At 39.6% G+C, this 25,312-nt stretch overlaps 2 long non-coding RNA genes across 2 annotated transcripts; one reads left to right on the plus strand and one right to left on the minus strand.

Moving 5' to 3' along the window:
* Positions 1-577: 577 nt before the first annotated feature.
* LOC143267873 (uncharacterized) lies at positions 578-15,372 on the minus strand. The gene is made up of 2 exons (XR_013043524.1): positions 1,218-15,372; positions 578-936 (listed from the first exon to the last, which is right to left on the minus strand). It is a non-coding gene; the product is annotated as an uncharacterized LOC143267873 (long non-coding RNA).
* Positions 15,373-15,474: 102 nt separating this feature from the next.
* Positions 15,475-20,250, plus strand: LOC121821422 (uncharacterized). The gene is made up of 3 exons (XR_006062252.2): positions 15,475-15,605; positions 19,073-19,131; positions 19,838-20,250. It is a non-coding gene; the product is annotated as an uncharacterized LOC121821422 (long non-coding RNA).
* The last annotated feature ends 5,062 nt before the right edge of the window (positions 20,251-25,312 follow it).

A 25,312-nucleotide genomic window follows, 5' to 3' on the forward strand; every position in this document is an offset into this window, starting at 1 on the left:
GTGTGTGTGTGTGTGTGTGTGTGTGTGTGTGTGTGTGTGTGTGTGTTGTCATTAGATAGAAATATCAGTTCGGATTTCTTTGAAAATAATGGATAAGGAACAAATGTGTTAATATTTAAATGTTACACCTGATAAATTTTGATGTCACATTTATTGGGTTTCTTGTGTTATTTCCAATATCCTTTGTTCAGTTCAAATGTTTTCTAAATTAAAAATACAAAATTTGAAACTGAAAAGTTCCTTTGGCTGTCCATAGGCCTGGCCTGGGTGAAGGTTAGCTTCCAGCAAGTGGAGGGTTGAACTAGGTATGGTTGGAAATGGCTGCTCTGGCCTCCTTGAATCTGCCTATAGGTTTTCCATCCTGGTTTCTTCCACTTCCTTATATTCTGTGAATGAGCATTTGGGCAAAATGTGGTCCCAGGGTGACTCCAGCTGCTTTCTTAGTGGGGCTGTTGGATGAAGAACTCTGGTCATTGTGTTACCAGAGTTGTTAGGGTCAGTGCATAGGTCCTGGAAGCCTTAGCAATCCAGGTCAACCACCCATCCTCACCCTTGGTAGGCTAATTAGACAAGCAGCGAAAAGCAGAGAAATATTTATTCAATATGCTTTGTTAGGAAGAGTAACCAAGAGGTACAGTGACATCCCCCAAAGTCGATCTTTAGGGTCCTGATACAAGTAAAAAGATGACAAGGTGTGGTTCCATTCCTCATCATTGTCTGGACTCCATTCTTCTGCATGGTGGTCTAAAAAGTTGTCAAAACTGTGAACTATCATTCTGGGAGACAGGTCCTCCCCTGGCTGGCACCAGATTTCAGCCTCTACCTTCTCCAAGCTAAGACTCCTGGGAAATTTCAGTTCCTTAGGGATCCATTGTCTTCATAGTCTGATAACCACAGGAAGGGCACACTGTCTTTGTGTCTTAGAAATCTTCATTTCTGATAGGATGGTTACATTTTCGTTTACTTTATAGAACAATAAGTAATTAGCTAGATATCCCTGTGTCTAGGAAAACCAGGTTCCTAAGAACAGGCTCTCCTGTTCTCCTGACTGTGGAGGCATATTTCTCTCCATTTATAAAGAAAAGCAAGTCCAAGCTGACTTTCCAGGCAGATCTCCTGGGGTGGAATTCCAATCCTGTCCTTTATTAAGGACCTTGGGAAGAATTGCCTAACTTCTCTCGATTTCCTCATTTAGAAAATGATGCTGAAATGCTTACCTCAAGGGGTGTCAGTGAAGGTTAGATGAGACAGTGCCCAGGCTAAGGTTCTTCAGAGGTGAGGAGGAGCCTTTCCTAAACACTCAGGAACCTGAGTTGTAAGCCTTCACTAGCTCCAGGTGGGTGGTATGGTTGCTGGTGTCGCTGGTAGGCTCCTTTCTCCCACCCCAGTTTTCTTTGTCTCAGATCAACCCAATTGCCACTTCTTTTACACAGAGCATCCTAAAGGAGCCACTGTTGTAATAACAACAACAAACAAGTTAGGAGGAATTACCCTCCCATTTCTCTTGTAAATGTCGACAGGTTCCATCGTTATATTACAATCCCAATTAAAGAGAAATTCCCCACTAAGCCATAAACCTAAAATGAAAAAAACCCTATAGGGATGAATCAGCCTCTTCCGTGAGCAAACCTGCTATTTATCCTTTTGTTGTCACTGCGAAAGTGTGCTCAAATCCCCACTGAGCCGGCCCTGCATGCCGAAGAAGACATAAAGCTCTGGCATCCGTCGCTGGTCTGTCAAGACTTTCCTTGTAACGAGTCTCCCATGGATTTGATTATTATTGGGTATTAATTATTAATGGTTTCTCCTGCAGGAGGCCTGCGGGGGCTTCTTTTCTCCTCAACCTCTATTTTGAACTGGAATTAAAAAATAACCAAAAATCCCCCCAGAGGATTGGGGAGGAAGAGAGAGGAAATCAAGTGAGTCCCTGGCTGGTCTTCATCAAGCCTCTGCTTGATATTCTGGGGCTGTTCTCCTCATTAAGTGTGGGGAGAGCAGAGCTGCTCCTGTTACAGCGTCCTCTAGCTGCCTGCAACCTGCTCTCAATCACACAGGAGAAACAAAGCGCCCTTCTGCCTACCTCTTCTCCCCCTACCCTTATGATCCTCTCTAACCCTGTCTCTTTTGGCAATTAATTTCCTCCGATGGTTATGTCGATTTTGATGGCTTCCTAATGATCAGAAATATTTGGCAGATTAACATCATTTAACTTTCCTCTCCCTGGGGGAGCAAGACACAGGGAGGAGGCTAAATGGTGCGAAACAGCTGGAAAAGGCAAGAGTGAAATCAGAATTCTGTGCCAGGCATGTCAGTGGGACAGTGAAAGATGGAAGAGGCTAGTGGAAAGTGAAGCTTACTTAACAAATACTTACAAGGCTGAGAGATCAGAGGCAGAGCCCTGCACCCACTAGTCATGGCTCTCTCTTTTATTCACTGTCAACCACCCATATGTGCCTTCCTAGTGGCGTTTTAAAGATGACTACACCTGTCAGGGTGTCTGGGAGGTGAAGACAGAGCAGATGTTGAGATTTGTGCCAAGGAAGGAAAAAAAAGGCAAGAGAAAGTTACTGTGCCTGGGTATTCTGGCGAGCCCCCCCCTCCACTGTCACTCTCCTCTGTTCCATAAGGCGACAGTCCCGGCATGGTGCTGCAGATGGAAAGATGGGATTTAATTTTACTGGCATTCAATCAAAACAGAATAATGTGTTTAATATCCCTGCAGTGTAAGTGAACGGGAAAGATTCATGAGCTCTTGGGAGGCATGGGGTTCCAAGCAGTGCTTCACTGTTTCCTTGTATATAAACACAGACATTATGGTGGAAGCTAGGGATACTTCCAAGCTGCTATCTCCATTCCACACTCACATTGCTGCTTGAAGTTCGAGCCTTCCTAATAATGATATGACACTCAACAAGAGACCAACTGAATTAATACAAAGACAGGCATCCAGTGCTGAACCTCAGAGGAAGGTGTCTTGCTACCTGTCATTTGACAAGAGATGCTTCTGGCTTGCAGGTGGACCAAGGACATAAAAGCCTAGAAATGCCATCTAAAGTTCTATCTAAAATCTCATGGATAGTAATCATAGAGCTGTAAATGTGTTTATAAAATTGCAAAAATCTGTGAAACAAGGGAAATAGGTCTGGTAGTAAATCTCCCAAAACATTGAGCAAGGCTGATGTAGGAATATAGAACTGTGAGTCATTGTTGTCATTTGTAATTTTCTAGTGCATATATATATATATATATATAATATTTATATCTATCATCTATCTATCTCTGTCATTATTTAACTATCCACACATATCTATACTGATGGATATCTATTCACTGTGAGTGTGCTTATGTGTGAGGTTCTTTACTCTCCTGCATCAGAAATCACCTTGGGAGCTTATTAAAAAATGTAGATGCCAACAAAAGAGGGTGATAAAGACAAAACATTATACACTTTAACTCAATCTCATGCAGATATATATTTAAATATATGCACATGTATTCATACATATACAAACACACATGACATGGAGGAAAGCGACTTACCTGGATGGTGGGGTCCACAGGCATGGAGAGGAGAGCAGTGAAGGGAGGAGGGAGAATATAAAGAGACTATAATGCTTTATTTACATACATGCTGTGTATGTATGTAAATTTCAGGTGAAACCTGTTATTTTGCATGCCAACCAAAAACATGCTTTAAATAAGGAAAATGGCATCTGAAAAATGGACCCACTTTAGACCCACAGAAATAAGTAAATAAATGAAATAAAGTACATGAGAGGTAAATACCTGTCCTTTGCCAACTAAGCTGGAGCTTCTTAGGTCTGTCTGCTTGGTGTTGCATTCTCCACAGAGCTGTCCCACAAGCCCACATTACATTTATTTTGGCCTCCGGAGCTTACTCAAAGAGAATACTCCACTTCCTATATGATTTTTCAGAAAACATTTTGTGGTTGTGCATATATTTTATTATTTTCCATTTAAAATCATAAAAAAATAATAACAAATCTCAGTGTCTGCCAGAACCTCAATTTGTTCTCCTTTTCTATAAAAGTATACACATTCCTCACTCACCACAGCCAGGAAGACTCCGCACACAGTTACATCACTGTTATGCAAATTTAGTTAATTCAGTTAAAAAAAAATCAAAAGTTAATCAAATTTGTGGTTGATTGAATGAACCATTTGGGAGGATAAAAAAAAAAAGGTCTTCAGTCGGCATCATTATCAGTCAAGAGAGTTGAATCAGCTCATGTTGAGAATATGAGTACCACTGCGGAAGGCAATTTCCTTATTTTAACTCTCTTGTGACAGAGCTCAGTCAGAGAATATGCTTTTCTTCTTACAATTTCTGCAAGTCCAGCTAATAACAGCCATTGTATTAAATGGAAAACAACAACAAATGTTCCTGGGTTACAGAACAGCCTCAGGCATCATTGATGGTACCCACATACTTATGATCATGCACTTAGAAAATACATATTACCTAGGTCTCTAGAAGCTGCTGATACATTTGCATAAATCTGCGGGTCCATGGGACTACACTCTTCAAAGACATCCTTGATCTGACTGGATCTGTCTCCCTGGCCTTCCTAGCTAGCTGCACAGCACTGTAAGAATATGCCAAGATACTTTATTCTTGTTTATGCAAGAGCTACTGGTATACAAGAGCCTATCACTTCTGCTTGTTCTCTGTGCCACTCAGTGACTGCTGCTACACAGTCAGCTGGCTCTTGTGCCAGGACTGGCAGCTCTCCACTCTGGACCAGGATCAGTTCCTGGAACTGGGACACAGGTCTCCACAGTTCTTTAAGAAGGGACTACCATTGTCTGCTCTGTAGAGAACAAGTTCTTTAAATTTGCCTGCTGCCCATTTCCCCAAAGCCAAGCCTTTCTGGATGGATGATGCTTATTCATAGTAATAGCTCCTCATACTGAGCATCTCTGTTCTGGGAGCGCATGTCCTCGACTACAACTATGGTTTTGGTTGCAGTGCATACTTGGATTGCCAATGCCTTGGCAATTCACATGTCATTCTGTGATAGGCTAGTAGCAGTCTGGACTTGGAGACTAGTGCCTGTTCATGTGTTCTATTTCTCATTCATCTTAGAGGTCAACAGGAAAACTTTCAAACACAAATTAACAAGCAAAAAATATATAAATTTACTTAATATAAGTCCTACAGGATACAAGAGACTTCAAAAGGAAATGAAAAACAGAAAAGTTTCTCTTGAATATTGTCATGGCTTTGCTGGGAAGTGTTCAGTGGTGAAAAAAAATAATTGGACAAAGATGACATAATAAACTCATCAAGACCCACTCAGATTAATCTCTGGATATCTAAAGTGCAGAGAAAGGCTACCTCTCTCCTCCAGGGAGATAAGGGCATCTTTCTCAGTAGAAGTGCTTATGACATACTACTGGAGAAGATCAGAAATGCTTCTAGCTTACATGTATGACTTGGGGAAGAAGAATGAAAAGTCAACAAGAACTTCCTGCTTTTGTGAGATTCTCAGATTCTCTCAGCTTAAGAGGCTTAGTACATCAAGGGTCAGGTTTGGGGGTTTCAAACATGAGCCCCATTAACATCAACTCAAGACCCTCTGTGACTGAAAACACTCTTATCTATTTGACATCCAACTGAAGTAAGTTTCTGTTAAGTCTAGATTGCAAGTATGCCCTTCCACAGTTTCTTCCATGATTTTGTAGTACCCTGACCCTGTGACACACTAGTAAAGAACAGGTCCACGAAACCCTGAGTATTGTTGAATATGCAATGTGTGCAGTCATTTGCCTTTTGTGAACATTCACAATATGCTGGGAATTCACTTGGCTTGTATTCTTGCCTTTAAATTGTTTAATATCCCTCAAGTGGATGAATCTGACTCCACTTCAGATGACTAGAAACTGAGGTTAACAGTCACACAACTGTTACCAGAATTCAAATATAAATATGTATGAATTTGAAAATCAGTGGCCTTTCCTAAAATCCCTTGTTCCTTTTTTCCTAGTGTTGTTTTCCCTTCTGATGAAGTCCAGCAGAGAGCAATCATTGTCCTTTGCTCCATGAAGCCATATCCTACCCTCCATTCCACCAAGTCCATAAGCCACAAGTTGTCATATTTCATTGGTGTCTTGATTTATACAGTTGAACCTGCTGTAGGATCTCTTCCAGTAGGAAAAGGGGGGAATATCCTGTAACTGTAGACTGCATTCACAGCCCTGGATTGCATGACTCCTGGTCCTAGAATTTTGCCTAGAACACATTTCATCCTCCTTACCAGTAATTTGATTTCTTCCAGAAACACCTTTAGTTCTCAGATCCAACCCTCTAGACATCAACCTCTTTTCTTTATGGAACCTCAGTGCATCATTGCCCTTGTTTCTTTTAAGAACCTTCTAGATATCTCACTTAACTGCAACTTTGAATGAAGACACAGGAGTGCCTTCCACTGTCTTCCCTGAAGTATAGTCCCTAGAAACATATGTTTGGATTATACCTAATAGAGTCTAACCTTCATGTGCACTGTAGCTTTGCCTTTGTGTGTTGTATGTACAGAGGTAGGCCATGCATCCTCATCTCTGACAGTTATTGTCCTGAAGAAATATCTAGAATGCACAAAGCTAACATGGGTAGAATGACTTATGCTTTAGTGAGTGGTATTTAGACTCAAAACTATGTTATTAAAAAATCAATTAGCTATAAAAAATGTCTTAGCTCCAAGTTCTCTTCTATTTGCAGCATGGCAGCAGTGGCCAGTTAGCATCTGGGTGTCCTCGAGACATTTGGAGCCTTTCATTCATCATACATGGCATTTGCATATTGAAAATATCATACTTTATGCACATGCCTTCCAGGCTACTTTGGAGACTATGATTGCTGCCTAATCCTCACATAAATCAATGCACCAGGGAGTGTGCTTCTGAGCACAAGGAGAATCGTGGATGCTCTGCTTCTGGGACTGGTTCACTCTCTCCGCATCCCCAGTAGATGCAGTGCCTTCGTTTCCTCTTCTTTCTTGTTGCTATTAAAATTCTATTAGCCATTTGTGAGTATTATTTTATGCCATCTGCATTTTCTCTAAGTTATGACAGAGACAGCTGTAACATTTGTATGCATTTTCAGTGCAGGAATTCTTTTTGTGGAAGAACAAAACCTTTCCTTTGCATGTTCATGTATCCAAATAGAAGGATGGATTGTTTATAAATCTTTTTCCCTTCCAAACATTGGCTTATTTGCTAAGGAGAAAGGCAAAAACATTTGATCTCAAATAACAAAGTATGAGCCTGCTTTTTTCGTAGGCACCTCTTAATCAAAGTTGACCTCACAATTGCTGCAAGGCTGTGTTCAGTTTTGGATCTGAAGGCATTCAGGGTGTTTTCTCCATTCAGCTGCTGTGTCTCAGTTAGGAGCACAGCACGTGTAGCTAGTCTCTTTCCTATTTCATGACACAGGAATAGATCCTGTTCTTTGTTAGTGAAGGTGTAGGCTGATTAGAAGGCCAAACACTTTCTCACCCAGGGAAGTCTTCTCCTGGCCATTGCTCATCTCACCCAGGGGAGTGAGTCTTCTCTTAGCCATTGCTCTAGAATGGAAGAGCCATGACCCAGAAGCAGAACATACCCCATATTTTCTCTTCTCTTCACTTATTTTTTTTTCTGTCTTTTTAAGACAGGTTTCATGTATCCCAGGCTGGCCTCAACTTGAAATTTAGACAAGCATGACCTTGAATTTCTGATCTACTTGACTCTAAAAAGTGCTGGGATAACAAACTTGTACTACCACTTCTAGTTTATGTAATGTTGGAGATAGAACCCAGCACCTCATGAATGCAAGGTAGTCACCCCCTTTTAAGGTACCACCCTACACAGCATACAAAGTTAAATACTGCTAAACTTCAGCTAAGAATTTAAGGTGACATAGACATGGAAGTTTCTAGAAAGTCTTCCAAGGAAGTTACCTGAGGCCCATTCCTCTTTCATTCATCTAACAAAACCCTGGGGAGTTTTTATTAACATGGTAGCCATGTTCTTTACTCTGATGTTAATGGTGGCTGCTGAGGTGGCTTTCTTATGGAGCTTTTCCTGGTATCATCAGGAAATGAATGAGCTTTCTTCTGAGGAGGTATGTGAGGAAAACAGGGTTTTGTTGATGTTGTTTGTTTGTTTGTTTTTAACAACCAAAGTTTGGCCTTCCCCCCAAAGTAGTTCTGGCTAAATTCCCCCAGAATAATGTAAAGGTAACACTCTATCTGAGCCTATGTTTTCCAAAGACAAACAATATAGTTTCATTTAAGAAAATGTATTTCTTCTAGTTGCATAGTTTGGTTCCTTATGGAATCATAAACTCCTTCTGTGTTTCTCCAGAGGAGCATAGCACCTCTTCTCTTGGCTGCTGTTCTACATGGTATCTGCCTTAGCTAAAACCAACTCTGTGTGAGGAACCTGTGATACAGAGGTGACCTCTGACCTACAGACTTCTTTGATTTAATGGGATGGATATTAGTCTCACCACCTCTTTGTTGGTAATAGCTGTAAAGTAAGGAAGTGGAAGTTAGAGAAAGAGATAGATGATACAAAAGAGATTAAAAAAATAATGACAATAATTTTGCAATGCCTGAAAGCAGATATAAAGAAAATTGAATGAAATCACATGAGAACCTTGAGCCCTGGGCTCCTGTGGTGGAAAACAAGAAGCTATCTATTATTCTGGGATGTTTCAGCAGGTTGCAGAGCTTTTTGATGTGTTTTAATAATGTTGACACTGAGTTATCTTTTGAGGGTGCAGAGAGTGAAGCATGCCTGGAATGCACAGAGGCTTCTCTAGCTTCCTAAGCTAAGCCAGAAGACATACTCTTCAAAATGATCCCCACAGGAATAGCCCATCAGTCTCTGCTCATCACCTATGAGGATACTTGAAGCAAAAAACCAACAACCACCAGGGGCCCAGCCTGTAACTTAAGCAAAGAAACAGCAAACTTCCAGGAAGGACCAGCACTCTGAGCAAAGGGCCTGTTCCTGGTGTGAAAGGGTGATTGGAATGACCCCTACTGTCTTTCTGAGTGCTCACTGAGTCTCCACTCTGCTTTCAAATATGGATAAGAAAATATTCTAGGAGCCTGACAACAATATGAGCAAATGAATTAAAGTCAGGCAGTGCATGTTCTAGGTAGCCAGGTGTTGGCTATGCTAACAGAACTCAGTTCCTTAGTCTAAGATCACAAGTTGATGGTCTCATATGCTGATATTAACTATGCCTGATGGTAAGACTTGTCTGAACGCAACTCTGTGTGTAAGCCATCAGTTCCAGAGAAGGATAGTGACTCTCTAGGAGGCAGATGTCTGACCTAGGTCAGACTATACTATGCTAGACTTCCTTGAAGCTAGTGGTTTCAACATGACAGAGCCTGGTCATTGAGGTATAAACTTCAGTCTTCCAAGATCTGAGCTGGTTACCAGAGTTAACAGATAAAATACAGAAAACGTTGCCTCCTTAGACCTTTAAGAAAGCCACAGATAATGTTCTCAAATATTTCATGGGAAATGTTGAGGCTGAAAAGTTACTTGTTATTTGTCCAGCATTTAAATCTAACTGGACTTCTTAGCATTTGCCTCTTGTTTAATTCATGCGTGTAGTGTGTAGTTTTGCTTAACACATAGCTTCCAGAATCCCCTCACTTTTCTTCTCATCTTAACATCAAAGTACAGTTGGCCTTTGGCATTAGTCATAGTCAACGAAACACAGATTGAACATACTCAAAAATAAAATGTCTACACTGAACATGTACAGATATTTTTCTTGTCATTTCCCCTAAACAGCAGAGCATCACAACTGTCTACACAGAATTTATATTGCCTTAATGTTATGAGTCATCTAGAGACAGTTAAAAGCATTCAGTATGATATGCATAGGTTTTATGTGAACATTATATCTGTGTATGTATGACTTATGTATGTGTGATACAGGCACTGAGTGTGCCAATGTGAGGGTGACTCCACATGCAAGCATAGGTTCAAGTAGTGTGTCTGGTATCTTTCTCTATGGTTCTCCACCATATTCCCTTAAGGCAGGGTCTCTCATTGAACCAAAAAAAAACTCTGTATTTGAGCTAGCCTAGCTGACCAGCAAGCTCTTTAGGTCTGCCTTTGATCTCGAGTGCTAAGATTCTAGGCACACACAGCCATGCCTGTCTTTCTACATGGGGACTGGGTGTTAGATATCAGGTCTTCGTGCTTACCCACTGAGTCATCATATTTAAAACATCCTGAGTTTTGTGGAATGTTTCAACTCTGAGAATATTGCTATACAACACCTGGGCAGAGCTGACACTCATAGGCTAACTCATGATCTAATCCAATGGACTTTCTGATGTTTTCTTTACCTTAAAAATGGCATTGAGTTCTCAGTTTCCAAACCTTATCTTCTTGACCCCTATGACTAATCAGATCTTCATCCTTCTTGTAGTTCCCTGGCTTTCTTGGGCATTGGCCTAGAACCTTAAGTTAGATAGATGGTGTGAGATGCCTTCTAAAAGCTTCTCATGAGGTTTGCCTGAGGTGAGCTCAGTGTGCCGAGAATATGGTTGTTTGGTTCTTTGATTTTTCCAAAAAGTTGGCTCTGGCTAAGACTAGAAAATCTGTTGGGCCCTGAGCTTCAACTTCTGACTGTGGTTTGTGTCCCTTTATCTCTGGTGCAGACTTCCAGCCTGATAGGAGCTTGGGGTTTTGCTAAGAGAAACACTGTAGTGTTTTCTCCAAACTTTGTCATCTTTTATGGGAACCTACTTTCTTGGCTCAACTACAACAGCCCATCCTGCTTGATGTGGACTCTCCTAACTTTGACCCTCTGGTCTTTTTAGAGTCCCAGATCACTTCTGTGTGCCTCTTATACCTACAAAGTCCTCTCATGTAACGCATATTCTCTGCTTCTAGTCTTGCCTGGAGCTTATACTAGTCTTGGATGGAGAAGCTTAGGGAATTCTTTGTTGTTCTCCCACAGCCTAAGAGCAAATATTTTTCTTTGGCTACACTGTATGTAACTAGCTCTTCTGAAACAATCTCCAAAGTCAAGGTGGTGCAAGCATGGCATTCTGCATACAGAATAAGAAAGTTATTTATTCGACTTTGATTGCTAGGTCATCATTTGTTGAAATATCAATGACCTTCATGCCTTGAAATAGAAAGAATAACTGTTTTCTCACAGAAACATTATTTAATTTGTCCTTTCACAGAGAAGAGGAGCATTCAGATTGAGAGGAATCACATTAAACCATTTGTTCACACTGGCTGTTTTCAGTTTCTATTCCAGGTTGTCTCGTCTCATCATTTTCTGTGCTCTCCATATATTAAACTTTTTGATCTTCTCATCCATAATCAGGCCCACGACATTCAAGCATGGACAATGGAACCTGGGACAAGCTATCAACTCCTCTGTTCTTGAACTGCTCTGTGTATGAGACCATTTGTCAAAACAGAGTCAATCTATGACTCTTTGCATTCAGTATGTTTTCCCTAAATATTTAAGCCAACATTTTGGGAATTCAACATAGGCATATTCTCTGAAATATGTTGCTTTCATTGGGAACTATAATCCATTTTTGAGAAGAACCTTAAATTCTAAATCTGCCCCTTATATTATAAATCCACAAATAAATTTTTATTCTAAAGAAAAATCTTAATGCTTCTTAGATTGTCACCATTAAAGGGTAAAGCTTACTAATTTTTAATTTCCTTAGCATTTTCTTTCTAAATGAGGAACAGATTGTGGAAGGAAAAAATTGATAATCATAGCTTGCTAGCTGCTTTGTTAGCACAATCTATTCCTGAGATTTTATAAGATCTGGCTTACAAAGCACTGGTTGATAAATGATTCAATATTTAACCATGATTTACCTGTACCATGTGGAAGAAAATTATGCTGATGGTGCTAAAATCATTGGAACAGAGATTTTTACATCCCACAGAACATGTCAACACAGTATTGAGTGTGAATTGCTCATTTGGGACATCAAGTGTTCCTCTTTTTAGGATGTAGGATTATATCTCAATATAAATGGCTGGTAGAAGTAAACAAAATGAGCCCCATGTCTGCCTGGTGATAAAGATCAGCAGTGAGGGATGGAAGGGCTCCCTTGCCATCTCTAGACGTTGAACAAGTAGATTTCAAACCCAGTGGGTGGCATGAGCCTAGAAAATAGAGAATCATTCAGACCATGTGGAAATCAACAGAACTCCATGAAAGGAAACCTTTTTCCTTTAAAGGAATGACTCACGGAGGGAATGTGACACCTAGCTCCTCTCTGAGGTCTAGCTACCTGTATATGTATCAGAAAACTTTATCCAGCTAAATTAATAAAACTGAATGTTACAGTTTATGAGGTTTCCATCTGAAACTGCTTCTATAGACATTAGAAAGACAATACCAGCACAGAGTTGATGAAAATTAGCCAAGAATCAACAGATGATTGTGAAATTTACCTTATTGAATACAATAAGCCAAAGAAAGCCAGCAAGCAACAACTGGAGATGGTGAGTCTTATTTGAGCTTAGAGTAGGTAGGAAATAGCTAGACCTCTGCCAAGTCAGCATTCTCCTATGCAGGACAATAAGCTCTACATACATAGAAGCACCATTATATCTGATACTACCACTCCTGATCCAAAGGAGGTTTTCAATAAATAGATGTCTTTGTGTGCACATGTGTGCATGTATGCATGCATATATGTGTGTGTATGTGTGCTTATACATGTCACTAGGAAATGCACTGGATTTATTTACTTCTCTGTGTGTGCACATATATATTCATTATATATGTTTATATACATGGCCTGACTCTTTAGGGAAAAAGACAGTTTGGAAGCAATATGGATCTATGTAAAAGGTATCATGATGCAAAGATGGTGAAATGAGAGTAGTTATTCGTCTTGCTGGAGAGGAGGCCATGGAAAATATTCAAAGTCCATATTCTATTGTCCTAATATTAATCCTCAGAAGCTAGGTAGTCTTCCTGTCCACTCTAAAGACTGCAGGCCAAGCGACTACCTTGTGTGTTATTAACCTGATGCATCTATGGCCAACAGCAAAATCTGGCTTTGCTTTATCTCTTTTCTATAAATTCCCATCAAGGTAACCAGATTTGTAGTCTCAGCCAATAAATACACCATACTCTGGTCCTTCTCAAGGCCCAGGGCATTTTACTTGGTGTCTGGGCCAAGAGTTAAAATGAGATTTCAAGCCCCTTAAACTGATTCCAGGCCTTGCAGTTGGGCTGACAAATGACATTATTCTTGTAGAATCCAGCAAGTGCCAAGGTCCTTATCCTCAAAATCTGATGGCTTTGGATTTATAGGAAGGATTGCACTTCCTAGAGGCAATATAAGCAGCACCACCCAAAATGACTAGTTATCATCATGTCGGTCATATTTAGTGTGATTTTTCCTTCAGCTTTGTAGGGTGGCAGATAGCTTGAAAATTCTAGTGTTCTTTGCATAATACTATGAAATATGAATGTGTTTAATTCCACCATTTGAACTGGGAACATTTTTACTAGCAGAGTAACTATATTATAGGTATGCAACATAAAATCACAACACATGAGCATCCAAAAGCAAGCTCCGGGAGAAGCGTGGGCTGACATTTCTGAGTTTTGCCATTAATATTCATTTGCTGCTTGTTCATTTGTTTTGTTGTCTGCCTTGAAGACAAGCAGCAGAAGCCACCAATGGTTTTAGAAAAATTTATGGGGAGAAAATCTAAATTTGAGAACATGCTATCCATTAAGTTATTGCTTCCTTTAAATTGGCAAGGGTTTCATTATTCAGTTTTAGAAAGGAAAATTCTTGAATTAGGGTATAAACTGTCTAATGTTTGGTAAAGGAAATTTGGAATACAGAAAGGCTTCTGTAGGATATGGTTTAAAAGCATGCAGCTGAGGGTCAGCCTGTCCCGGAACTGCATCTTGGCTCCTTCTTCCCTTCTCTGTCATTTTAGGTGTGCCGTTTTTCTTTCCTTTTCTGTACTTTCTTCCACAACAGAATGCTTAGAATACTGTCTTGGTACTTGTGTAGGTCTTAAATGAGGTTGGATTCCTTTAAGAATGCTATGGTTTGGGGCACACAATAAAAGTTTGAGGTAAGTTAAACAAACTAACTTCCTGAAAGATACTGGAGCTTTATAAAACCCATAACACCCCGAGGAATCAGGTGTAGAAATGATATGGACCTGAGCAGAGGCAGACATGGTAGTAGAATTTAGTAACTCCATATCTAGTTTGATCAGGCTGCATCAAAGGGAATAGATCTCCTCTACAACTAGCCTTGCTGACTCTCTGACTGTGTCTGAAACACCAAAGAGAAAACATCTAGTTGGCCTGAAGTGCCCATAAGGCACATCCTTGGTTAAGGGTCAGAAGCACCTCTGACTACAGTTTTCTCAGAGCTGTATACAGTGAAGAAGGGCCATCATGACAGTGATGATTAAGATAGATCTGGAAGAGGAACAAAAGCCAGATATTCTAAAGGAACTGTGTCTTCTACAGAGGAAAATCATATCTTACCCTCAGTAACTGCCAGGCATGGTCCTCTCCTGACCTTGTTTAAGGCAATGAGATGGTTCACACTAGCTGAGGCTGACTTGAAATAGTGGGCATTGTCTTGTAGTGTTCTGATACTAGACCAAAAGCTTTTAAGAATATCAGAAGGCCAGATCTCAGTGGTTTCCACCTGTGTGGACTGGGAACATGTTACGGATTCACAAGGAAACTCTAGATCCAACCCTTTCAAGAGGAACCCAAGGAATTCTAATGATACTGTTCTTCAAAGTTGGGGCTCATAGAGACAACTGAGACAATCAGCCCAGTTGACTATGACTAGGGCTAGACAACAGCATTTCCTGAATATACTTGAAGATCTATCTCTGGAGTCTTCTAAAAAGAAAATTAGTTCTATGATCACATTTTTGTTAGCCAAATCACACATCTCTTGATAGATATTTCAAAATTATCATGGATTAAAAATAAAAAGTGTGTTCCTTCTTTTATCTCTGCTGACTACAGATGAAATCTACAAATATCTAAGAGAATGTGTGGAATCTGAGCTAACAGTGTGGTAATTTCACTGCTTCTCCTGTAGTGTCTGGGTCTGTTCGACTGCAGCTGGACTCGGATTCTAACCCTGCCTCATTTCTTGTGCAGCCTATTTGTTTGTTTAACCACAGTCCCACTTTGTTCTTGGACTATAAATATTCACACCTTCAAAGAGAACACTCTTACTGGCTTTTAGGAAACTCCAGCCATAAGTATTCTTGGACTGACTGTAAAGCAGGTGAAGTCCTCTCCTTCCAGTTAGACTTTGGGTGACAGAGTATAGGACAGTCTGAGGTTGCACTGTTACTTTTTTGATTCTCCTTTATGACCCAACTCCCCGCATCATCTCAGAGTCCTTTATTACATCATCAGGTCCCCAGTGGGTTTAGGAATGATTTGATAGAGGACTTGGAAGCTCTCTGCACCCCAGGATGTATATTCTGCTTCAAATCAGAAAATGGCTTTGGCTTGTCATGGCTGACCCATCTCTTCAGAGTCTGCTCCATTAGCACTTTCCATAGTCCAGGTTAGGTGCTCCTATGAGGTTCAAACCATTTCTCCTAGCAACTACCTGGGGGTTCGGGGTGATACCTTGGCAGCAGATTGAGACAGAAGGGAGAGGTAAAGAGGGCTGGCGCCAGAGTCCGCGGTGGCCATGCAGCTGTCAAAGTGGTGAGACTGAGGTGCTTCTCCCTCCTTCCCACACTGCTGTTAAAACCTTCCTGTTCTTGCCACCCTCTTCCACTCTGCCAAATGCAGGAAGTGTGGAAGGGCCGCCCCATTATAGACTAGGTAAGAGGAGCTGGGAGGAATCAGGTCTTTTCCATATTTCCTTTCCATGCCCTTGGCTAAAGTCCAGAGTCCCACAATTAGTAATTCATTCTCTCAATTTAAGGCTTTGGATTTTCTAAGATTCTCAGCAGAAATAGCAGATTGAGTTTTATGAACCATTTGCATCTCAGAGGAAATTTATTTCATGCTTACTAGATAACAGAATTGGAGTCAGGAAGGTGAAAACAGATTATCTCATGTCCTGAATTTGTAGAAAGATGTGACTAGAAGACCTGAAGTTGACAATATCACAGAGACAGCATGCCTGGTTGTGTGGCATTTAGCTGAGAGCTGACTGCCTCTACCCCCTACACCCACATGTAGTCTGATCTTTGTCTGTTTTCTAATTCTTGACAGAGAATATTCACTAATTAGTCAACATGTGCCCTACACAGAGGGATCTTCCTTTGGGGAACAGTAACAGGGTTTAGGGTTGTGTTGGTGAGGGAAAATGTGAAGACTTATGTAAGAGAAACAATGGTACTGCCAGCTCAGATACCATGAGAAAAGTAAAGGATTTAAAAACCAAGGAGAGCTGGCTTTTACTTCCAGCCATGATATGGTTACTACTCCTGGGTTTGCCCTCCAAACACACACAGAGAACTTAATAAAATACATGAAGCAGCCCTCTTCACACATTAGACAAAGTGCAGTACAGAGGTACAGTTCCTGAAGGAAGGGAACCAAGGAGAAGAGCCTCACAGTCGTCCTGGGTTTGCGCATGAGGGCAATTTTAGCAGAAAAACAGAGATGAAAACAGAAATAAAAATAGAGCTTACCCAGAGTGGGATATAAACAACTGGAGTCCATGACAGATAAAGCAAAACATTTGATGGGCAGAGCACTGGGGAGGGGGAAATAGAGTGAGAACTCCCAAATACAGTATGGTAGCTCCTTTGAGTAGCAACTCCTCTGAACCACTTCACTGAACTAGGAAGGCCACCATATTCTCTGAGACTTGGGAAAATGCACAGGGACCAACAAGCTTGCCAGCCCCAGAGCCAAGATGTAGACAGGCTCAAGTTCCAATCATCCATAGCAGAGCAGTCTCAGTTTAATGGTAGATACAAGAGAGGTAGGGGAGGGGATTATCCACATACTAAAAGCTGCTGGAGCTGCCTTACAAGGATCCAGAGGGTGCATGTATCTCCAGCCTGTCAAAATAAATCCAGTGCTCTCCGAAAGAAGGCAAACACACACATGCAGAATAAGGTCTAGGAATGACATAAAAATCAGCAAAGAGCTGTTATAGATAGAAAACTGTCACAAACACGCTGAGGGACTTAATATATATAGAGCACACAAAGAGAAATATTAAACATAAATTAATGACAGAACTTTTAGGACTGGACAGTGTAGTGTCTAGGATAAAACAATTCATTGAATGAGAGTAATTAAATGTCACAGGTACAGGAGAAGGAGTTGGAAACAGGACAAGGAAAAAATTCAGACAAGCATGAAATCAGAAAGAACAGTCTACTGTGTGTGAAGAGTATTATCAGAAAGAGAAGGGGGATGGGAAAGAATGGATTTGAACAAATAATCTACAAATTTGATGGATACTAAGGGGCTCTAGTCAAACCCAACAAAACCCAAATAGGATAAACACAAAGAACCCACATTTAGAATAACTGTGCCAAATGACTGAAAAATAGGAATAAAACCTCTTTAAAATATATTTTTATGTATTTGTCGTGTATGTGTGTGTGTGTGTGTGTGTGTGTGTGTGTGTGTGTGTGTGTGTGTGTTGGTCAGCCATAGCATGCATTTGGAGGCCAGAGGAGAACCTCCAGGATTTGGTTTCCTACTTTGCTATGTGTGTTCCTGGATCAAATCTAGGTTTCAGGCTTGGTGGCAAATGCCTTTATCCATTGAGCCACCTTGCAGATCCTCAATAACAAAATCTAAGAAGCACTGACATAGAAAAAAAAGACCATGGGTAGAGGAAATCAAAACAAATAAGAAACAATATACTCAGAATTTGCTACTACTGCCCCCCCCATGTGTTAGCAATGGACTGGGGTACAGCTAAGTGGTAACACATTTGCCTTGTATGTATGAGGCCCTGGTTCTACCCTAAGAAATGAAACATTAATAATAAGAATAATTAAAAACAAGCATCTTTAAAGTGCTATAAGGACAACAACAAAATCACAAATTTACCTTTAAAGCCATAAGCCGAAATCAGTGACTATATCTGTTAGTCTACTTTCTACTGCTATTATAGAACATCACAGGGTGAGTAATTTGTAAGGATCAGATGTATTAGCAACTGGTTTCAGAGGCTAAAAAGTCCAAAATCAAGGGACTATGAGAGACTATGAAGCATTCTTGACATACTGCAGTGAAAGGCAATTAGAGGTCCAGAGAAAGAGACCAGGAACCAAACTCATCCTTGCATAAGGAACACATTCCAACAATAATGGCATGAACCCATTCATGAAAGTGTTCCCTCATATACCTAAATGTAGTCATTTGAATGGGAATGGCCCCCATGAGCTCATATGTTTGAATACATAACTCCCAGTTGATGCAACTGTTTAGAAAAGATTAGAAAATGTGGCCATGTTGGAGAAAGTGTTTCATGAGGAGCAGGCTTTGGGATTTCAAAAGATTCCCATCATTCCGAGTGTTCTCTCTATGCCTCCTATTTGTGGATCAAGATATGAGCTCTCAGCTGTTCCTGCACCATGCCTTCACTCAGTCATTATGGAATCTAACCCTCTGAAACTATAAACTCAATTAAACACTTTGTTTTATAAGTTTGTTTTATAAGTTGCCTTAGTCATGGTGTTTTTTTTTCACAGCAATAGAAAAGTAACTAATACACCAAACACCTCCCAATCACCACAATCGGCATTGCTACATTGACTTCAGGGAGCATATTCAAACCATTGCAATATCATTTAGGAATGTTAGTGAATGCTTAGTATACAAAACTGGGTGAAACACAATGGAAATGGTATGTATTTGAGTAAATACTTATATCGATTTAAAACTTCCCTTGTATTGTATCATCAAATCTAAAGATTTGGGGTGAGGATGCACAAATAAGAGAGAAATGGTATTTGTCCTTCTGGGTCTACATTAATTCACTCATTATAATATTTTCCAATTTCATCCATTTTGTTGCAAATTTTATGATTTCATTTTTCTTTACAGCTGAAAACTAGCTTTGGGAAGACCACGAAGGGAGGGTAAGAGGGAGCTCTAGAAACAAGGTATGACATCAATGCTATGAAGTAGGGGGTGGGAAAATGTGAAGGGGAGATTTTAACTGTGAAGTGGACAGGGTGGGTAATACAGAGGGAGAGGGGAGAAAGAGAGACAAATAACACAATATGCCTGGAAAAGCCACAAAGTAACATTGATTTATAAGCTTGCTTTAACACACACACACACACACACACACACACACACACACACACACACACACACACATACACACACACACACACACACACACACACACACACACACACACATCCCCAATGGTATAATTGTGGCACTTTTATCTGGAGGCAGCCAACAGCTGTCTAATTAGACTTATGGCCTTCTCAATAGGAGGGAATTAATGCCTGGCACTGTAAAACACCTATCCAACTATCAATGAAACTATAGAGGAGAATCCTCTACTGCTATTTTCCTAAACCAATGTGTTTTTTTTAACTATATTCTAAATATCCTTATACCCACAAATAGGTGTAGCTCTCACCCCTCATCAAAGAAGTTTCTTTTTGCAGCAGGTAGAAGCTCTCATAGAGATCTAGAATAAGTAAGCATGGGGTACCCAGCCCCAGAGAACACATCTGCAACCCAACCCTTACACCTGAGGCTCGGGGAGCATCACAGAAGAGGGGTGGGGAGAGTGTAAGAACCAAAGGACCAGGGCACCTGTTGAGAGTTAATGTCTTCTGGACATCACAGGGAAGCTGCCCCGTGATATTTTGCTGATATGGCTGCCTAAACAAGACCTGCATAATGACAATTGACATGCCTTCGAGGATGAGAGATTCACAGGCCACATCTCTCAATAAAGATCTACAGAGAATCATGGCTCAGGAGAGGAAGAATCAGTTTTCTCCTGATATGAGCTTCAGATGAAGAGATTATCCAATTCCAAGTGATAAGCCCCAAATACACGTACATCCAAACAACATTAAATGGACTCAGTAGGTTATACAGAGAAATATGGATATAGATGCATATATTTGTATATATAATAATGAAGAAGAGGTCATGAGTTTGAGAGGGAATGAGGGGCACAGGAGAAAGGGGTGGAAATGACAGTACTCATGCATGAAATTCTAAAAGAAAATTAATTAAAAAATTAAATAAAATTCCAGGAAAAGAATTAGTTCTAAGTATGATACAGAAAAAATTAATAAATTTTTTAATTAAAAATTCATCCAACTGACTATTAATAATTACATATTTATGAATGCTATATTTGGTTTAGGGGAATTATTTCAATACTTTTTATTTTATTTTGCCTTATATATTAAATATCAAAACGTACACATATTAGTGGAGTATCATGCAATGTTGTTCTGGAATCTTTAAATCAACTTAAACATATTTATTTCATTCTCAAACATTTATTATTACCTTATGATGAAAATATTTTAAATATTTTCTTCCAGACTTTTATAATATCCCGAATATCACTATCATGTATTGAATTTTATACTTGAATGAAGCAATTTTTAACGTGGAAAAAAACTTTCTTCCAAGGTAATTGTCTATTTAGAGCAAAAATATTAACAATGCATGCTAGGTTTTAGATGTGTGCAAAAATAAAACCTAAGACAACAATAGTACAAAGCAGAGGGCTTGGAGATGGAGGTATTCTGCAATAATTCTTATATTATTAAAAAACCAATATGTATTCACATGTAGATTGTGTAAGTAAGGTGTACATTGTGCACCCTGAAACAACCATTGATACTTCAATAGTAATCATCCAATAAAGACATTAGCATGAAATGCTAAGGCATATTCAAATTTCCAAAGAACAGATAGAGGATAAAAGAAAGAAATACAGAATAAATAGAAAACAAATGTTAACATGAGGGGCTTGATTCAATAGGTAAATTAAATACTACAAGGGAAAGACAAATTGACACTTTGGTTTGACAACCAAATCTAATTAAATCATACCTAAAAACTTCTCTTTAGGAGGGGGCACGTGGCGGGGGGATATATATTCAATATACAACGTACATGTGTGAAAGCTTGAAAAATAAAAAACAAGAGTAAACTTCCTTTTAAGTACAAATGTATGTATCTATTATTTGTCTATCTGCTTATGTATCTGCAAAATAGAACCATAGCAAAGCACAGTGTATACACTATTGAAAGACAAAGTAGATGAGGGCAAGAAATATAGTTGGTGAGAAAATGAGATATTTCACGATGATAAAAAGAGTCAATTAATGAAGAAAAAAGTCATCTCAAACATAAGTGGAAAACTCAGCACTTGGATAATTGCAATTGGATGTGTCTGTCTCATCACTCAGCAACTGACAGAGTACACAGAAAGTCAGTGAAGGGAGAACAGGCTTATGATGGTAAGCACAACTTGGGCTTATCGTATAGTATGCTCAAAAAACAAAAGCATGTGTACTCTTTTAAAGTATAGATAAACATGTATCAGGTTAGATCATGGTAACAGTTTTGATGAGTTAACCTGTGTCAGCTGGACATACTCTCCATCATCCGGTCATAGCAGTTAAACTGAAAGCAAATAAAAACATTTCTCCTCTCATACCAGTTTTTAGAAAATGAGCCCTAGCCTTCAAAGGAACATTATGTTGAGGAAGAAATCATGGGAAAATATTTTGAAGTTAGTAAAATCATAATATATTACATTTTGTGTAAAAATGTGTGTGTGTGTGTGTGTGTGTGTGTGTGTGTGTGTGTGTCTGTCTGTCTGTCTGTCTGTGTATATGCACTATGTGCATGCAGCAACCTGCATAGGTCAGAGAAAGGGAATTGAATCCCCTGGATCTGGCGATAAAAGATAGAATAGCTGGCCTCTAGTGGAGACATATTGCCCTGACTATTATTGATTGTGTTCTCATGCTGGTGTCTAGGCATCTGGGTTTGGGATGATTATAGGTCTAAGTGCTGATTTCTGGGTTTGTCTTTGTTGGGTGGGTGTTTTGCTAATTGGTTTCTATTTCCTCTTTGGGTTTTCAGAAAGTGTGATAGCTGTGTGTTCTCTTTTTTTTACTGACCTGCTCAGCTGGCATGTTCACAGGGAATGCCTGCTGGTATTGAAGTCTGGGATACAGTTGTGGGGAGGGAAGTTAGAAGGGGATGGTCTATGAGATCCACAGGAGATGTGGGGAGGGAGGGGAGGGAAGCTCTAGCTAGTGATCTATTGCAGCCCTGTGGACAAGACTGAGACACTGGGTTTAAGGGAACAGAGAAAGAGAGAGGATAATGTCTGTGGGCAGCCTGTCTGGTTTTCTGACTGGCATGGCCTGTTTAAAATAAATAAATCTTTAAAAAATAAAATAATATGAATATCTCAGTTGACCAAGAAAAAAAAGACAATTTATAAAACTTTAAGTAAAAAAATGTCTCAACAAACTTAGATGGTAACTTTTGTAACAGATAAAAGGACCTGTGAAAAACCTGCACCGAGCACCAAACAGTGCTCTAAGACTGCAGAGTTACTTCCTAATATAAGGAACAAGGCAAAAATGTTGCCACTATTTTTTATTTGACATTGTAGTAAAAATTCTAAACAAAGCAAGAAAGCAAGAAAAAGGAATTGAAGATTGCTGGTGGACAGAGGAGTTGTCTTAATATACAGTTGTTATTTTTGGACAGAAAGCTCTCAGAATTTACCAACATTGCTAACATTACTCAGTATTTGCTAAGGCCTTAGGATTTAAGATAATTATACATAGACAAATGCTATTTCTATGTACTAGGAATAAATAACAAAAACCCAAAAATTTGAAAATTCATACAATTCATAATAGCATCAAAATAAGAGAAATTTTAATATGTATTTAACACAATTTAAAATATTTTCATTCTGAAAAACTTAAAACATTGTTTAAGAAAGGATCCAATAAATGAAAATGTACCTAAGAAATGGAGACACTTATGAGCAAGAAAATTAAATATTTTTAATTTAATTTATTAAATTTTATTTTTATTAGATTAAAAATTAAATTTATCTTGGTTTTATTCAAATTTTCTCCCAAGCTTCTGAAATAATCATTTATAGTCTAATTATAGTGTTTATTAACAGCTTGGAATATTTGGATCATATTTGAGAGAGAATAAATTTTTATGACTCAGCAATACCTGAGACACAGTGTAAGTTACTTATACATAAGGTAAGATACTGTGAAGTAAACATATAGAATCAACTAATAAGGTCAAGTAGAAACTTAGAAATAAATCCAAAGACACATGGTCAGTTGACTTTACCAAGTTTCTAAGATATCAAAAGAGAAAGGATAAAGGCTTCAACAGATATGGCTGAAACAACTCACCATCATAGAGAAAAATAAAAACTAATTTTCAACCCTTGCCACACATTACATCCTAAACCTAATTCAAGATGGACCATAGCTCTAAAAATAACTACGAAAACCCCAAAGGTTCTGGGAAAAGTCATAGGAAAAAAAAAAAACATTTGAAACTTTGGGGTAGCCACGTGTATTTTTAATAAGGGCATACAGATTTTGAAGTATAATGAAAAAGAAAAGAAATCTGGACTTGAACAAACTCCAAGAAAAGGTAGATCAAAGAAGGAGACTTACATTTGTAAAGAAGCTGCCACTAGACTGACTCCATTTCTTCATAAAACATGGGAGAGGTAAAATGGAGACAGAGGAAGTAAGCCTTATTTAGCCAAGGTACAGCTAAAGCTTAAAATATCAAACTATAGGATGAGATAGGTTCAAAGGGGAAAATGACCAGGAACATTGTTTTTTAGGCAAGAAGCCATGGCAGTTACAGGTGAAAGGCAGGATGTCTGTTTCTGTTTTCATTCAGCACCAAACCAGGCAGACACAAAATCAGCTTTATCAAGAGTTAAGAACTGCCAGGCAATGGTGGTGCACACCTCTAATCCCCACACTCTGGAGGCAGAGGCAGGCAGATATCTGTGAATTCGAGGCCAGCCTGGACTACAGATCAAGTTCCAAGGCAGCCAGGGCGACACAGAGGAACAGAGAGAACCCCTGTCTGGAAAAACAAACAAACAAACAAAAGTTTTTCATCGCTTCTAATCCTTCTCTGTCATCTCTCTCCCACTCTCTACCTCCCTCCTTCCTTTTTTCCTCTTAAGAAAAGATTTATGTTAATTTTTATTTATGTATATATGTCTGTGGGTATATGTACTTAAGTGCACAGATGCCCATGGAGGCCAGAAGAGGGTATCAGGTCCCCTTGAGAAGGAGGTGTAGGTGGTTATGAGACACTGGGGGTGTGTCTTGGTCCTCTGCAGAAGCAGCCAGTGTTCTTAACTGCTGCTTCATCTCTGCAGTCCTCCTTCTTCCTGATCCTCTTTTTTTTTTCAAGACAGGGTTTCTCTGTGTAGCTTTGCACCTTTCCTGTAACTTGCTCTGTAGATCAGGCTGGCCTTGAACTCAGAGATCTGCCTGCCTCTGTCTCCCGAGTACTGGGATTAAAGGCGTGTGCTACCACCACCCAGCCTTCCTGATCCTCTTGCTCTCTCCAGAGTCATAATTCTTCTGAGGGTGGGAATTGTATCTTTCCCTTTTTCTCTCTCTTCAGGAGGGCATAGTGTGGTGGTAGAATCACACAAGACACTCAACAAATTAACAGTGAATGATGAATAAAGACATTGACATATCAGAGGAGAGTAGGACAAACTACACATTAACGTTTAAATATACCAATACGTAGGCTCCAAACCAGAGATTTTAGCTTCGTTCTTTGCAGACAGGGATCAAGTGTTGGCTCTGCTATACATGGTGAAGTTTATCATAGACTTCTTTCAGACTGTCCTCACCTGTGTTAGAAAGTCGATGTTGACGTGTGGTCAGCCTGAATCCTGTTAAGACAGAGTGTGTGGCATTAGAGTAAATGAGACAGAAATGAACAGTTCTTCTGTCCCTAAAGTCTCTGGTGTTGGCATGGGTGGGCTGTGATAGGGATGGAAAACGTAAGATGACTTTTCTCCCTTGCCTGTGTCATATTTGCAGTAACGCTGTCACTGAACTCCTTAGCATTAAAAACCATTTAGCAGGGAACACTAATGAACAGTAAAGCAGGCTTGTGTCTTTGCCACCTGCACGGCATGCATACCAAACAGGTGTCTTCTGGTTAATCCTGGAATCTCTGTCTGGTGCACATGGGAGAGAAACTAGGGGGAGGGGGGCTTTGTGGACTCTTTACAGCAGTGCTGGT

This window comes from Peromyscus maniculatus, chromosome 11 (assembly GCF_049852395.1).
Source record: "Peromyscus maniculatus bairdii isolate BWxNUB_F1_BW_parent chromosome 11, HU_Pman_BW_mat_3.1, whole genome shotgun sequence".
Classification (NCBI taxonomy): Eukaryota; Metazoa; Chordata; class Mammalia; order Rodentia; family Cricetidae; genus Peromyscus; species Peromyscus maniculatus.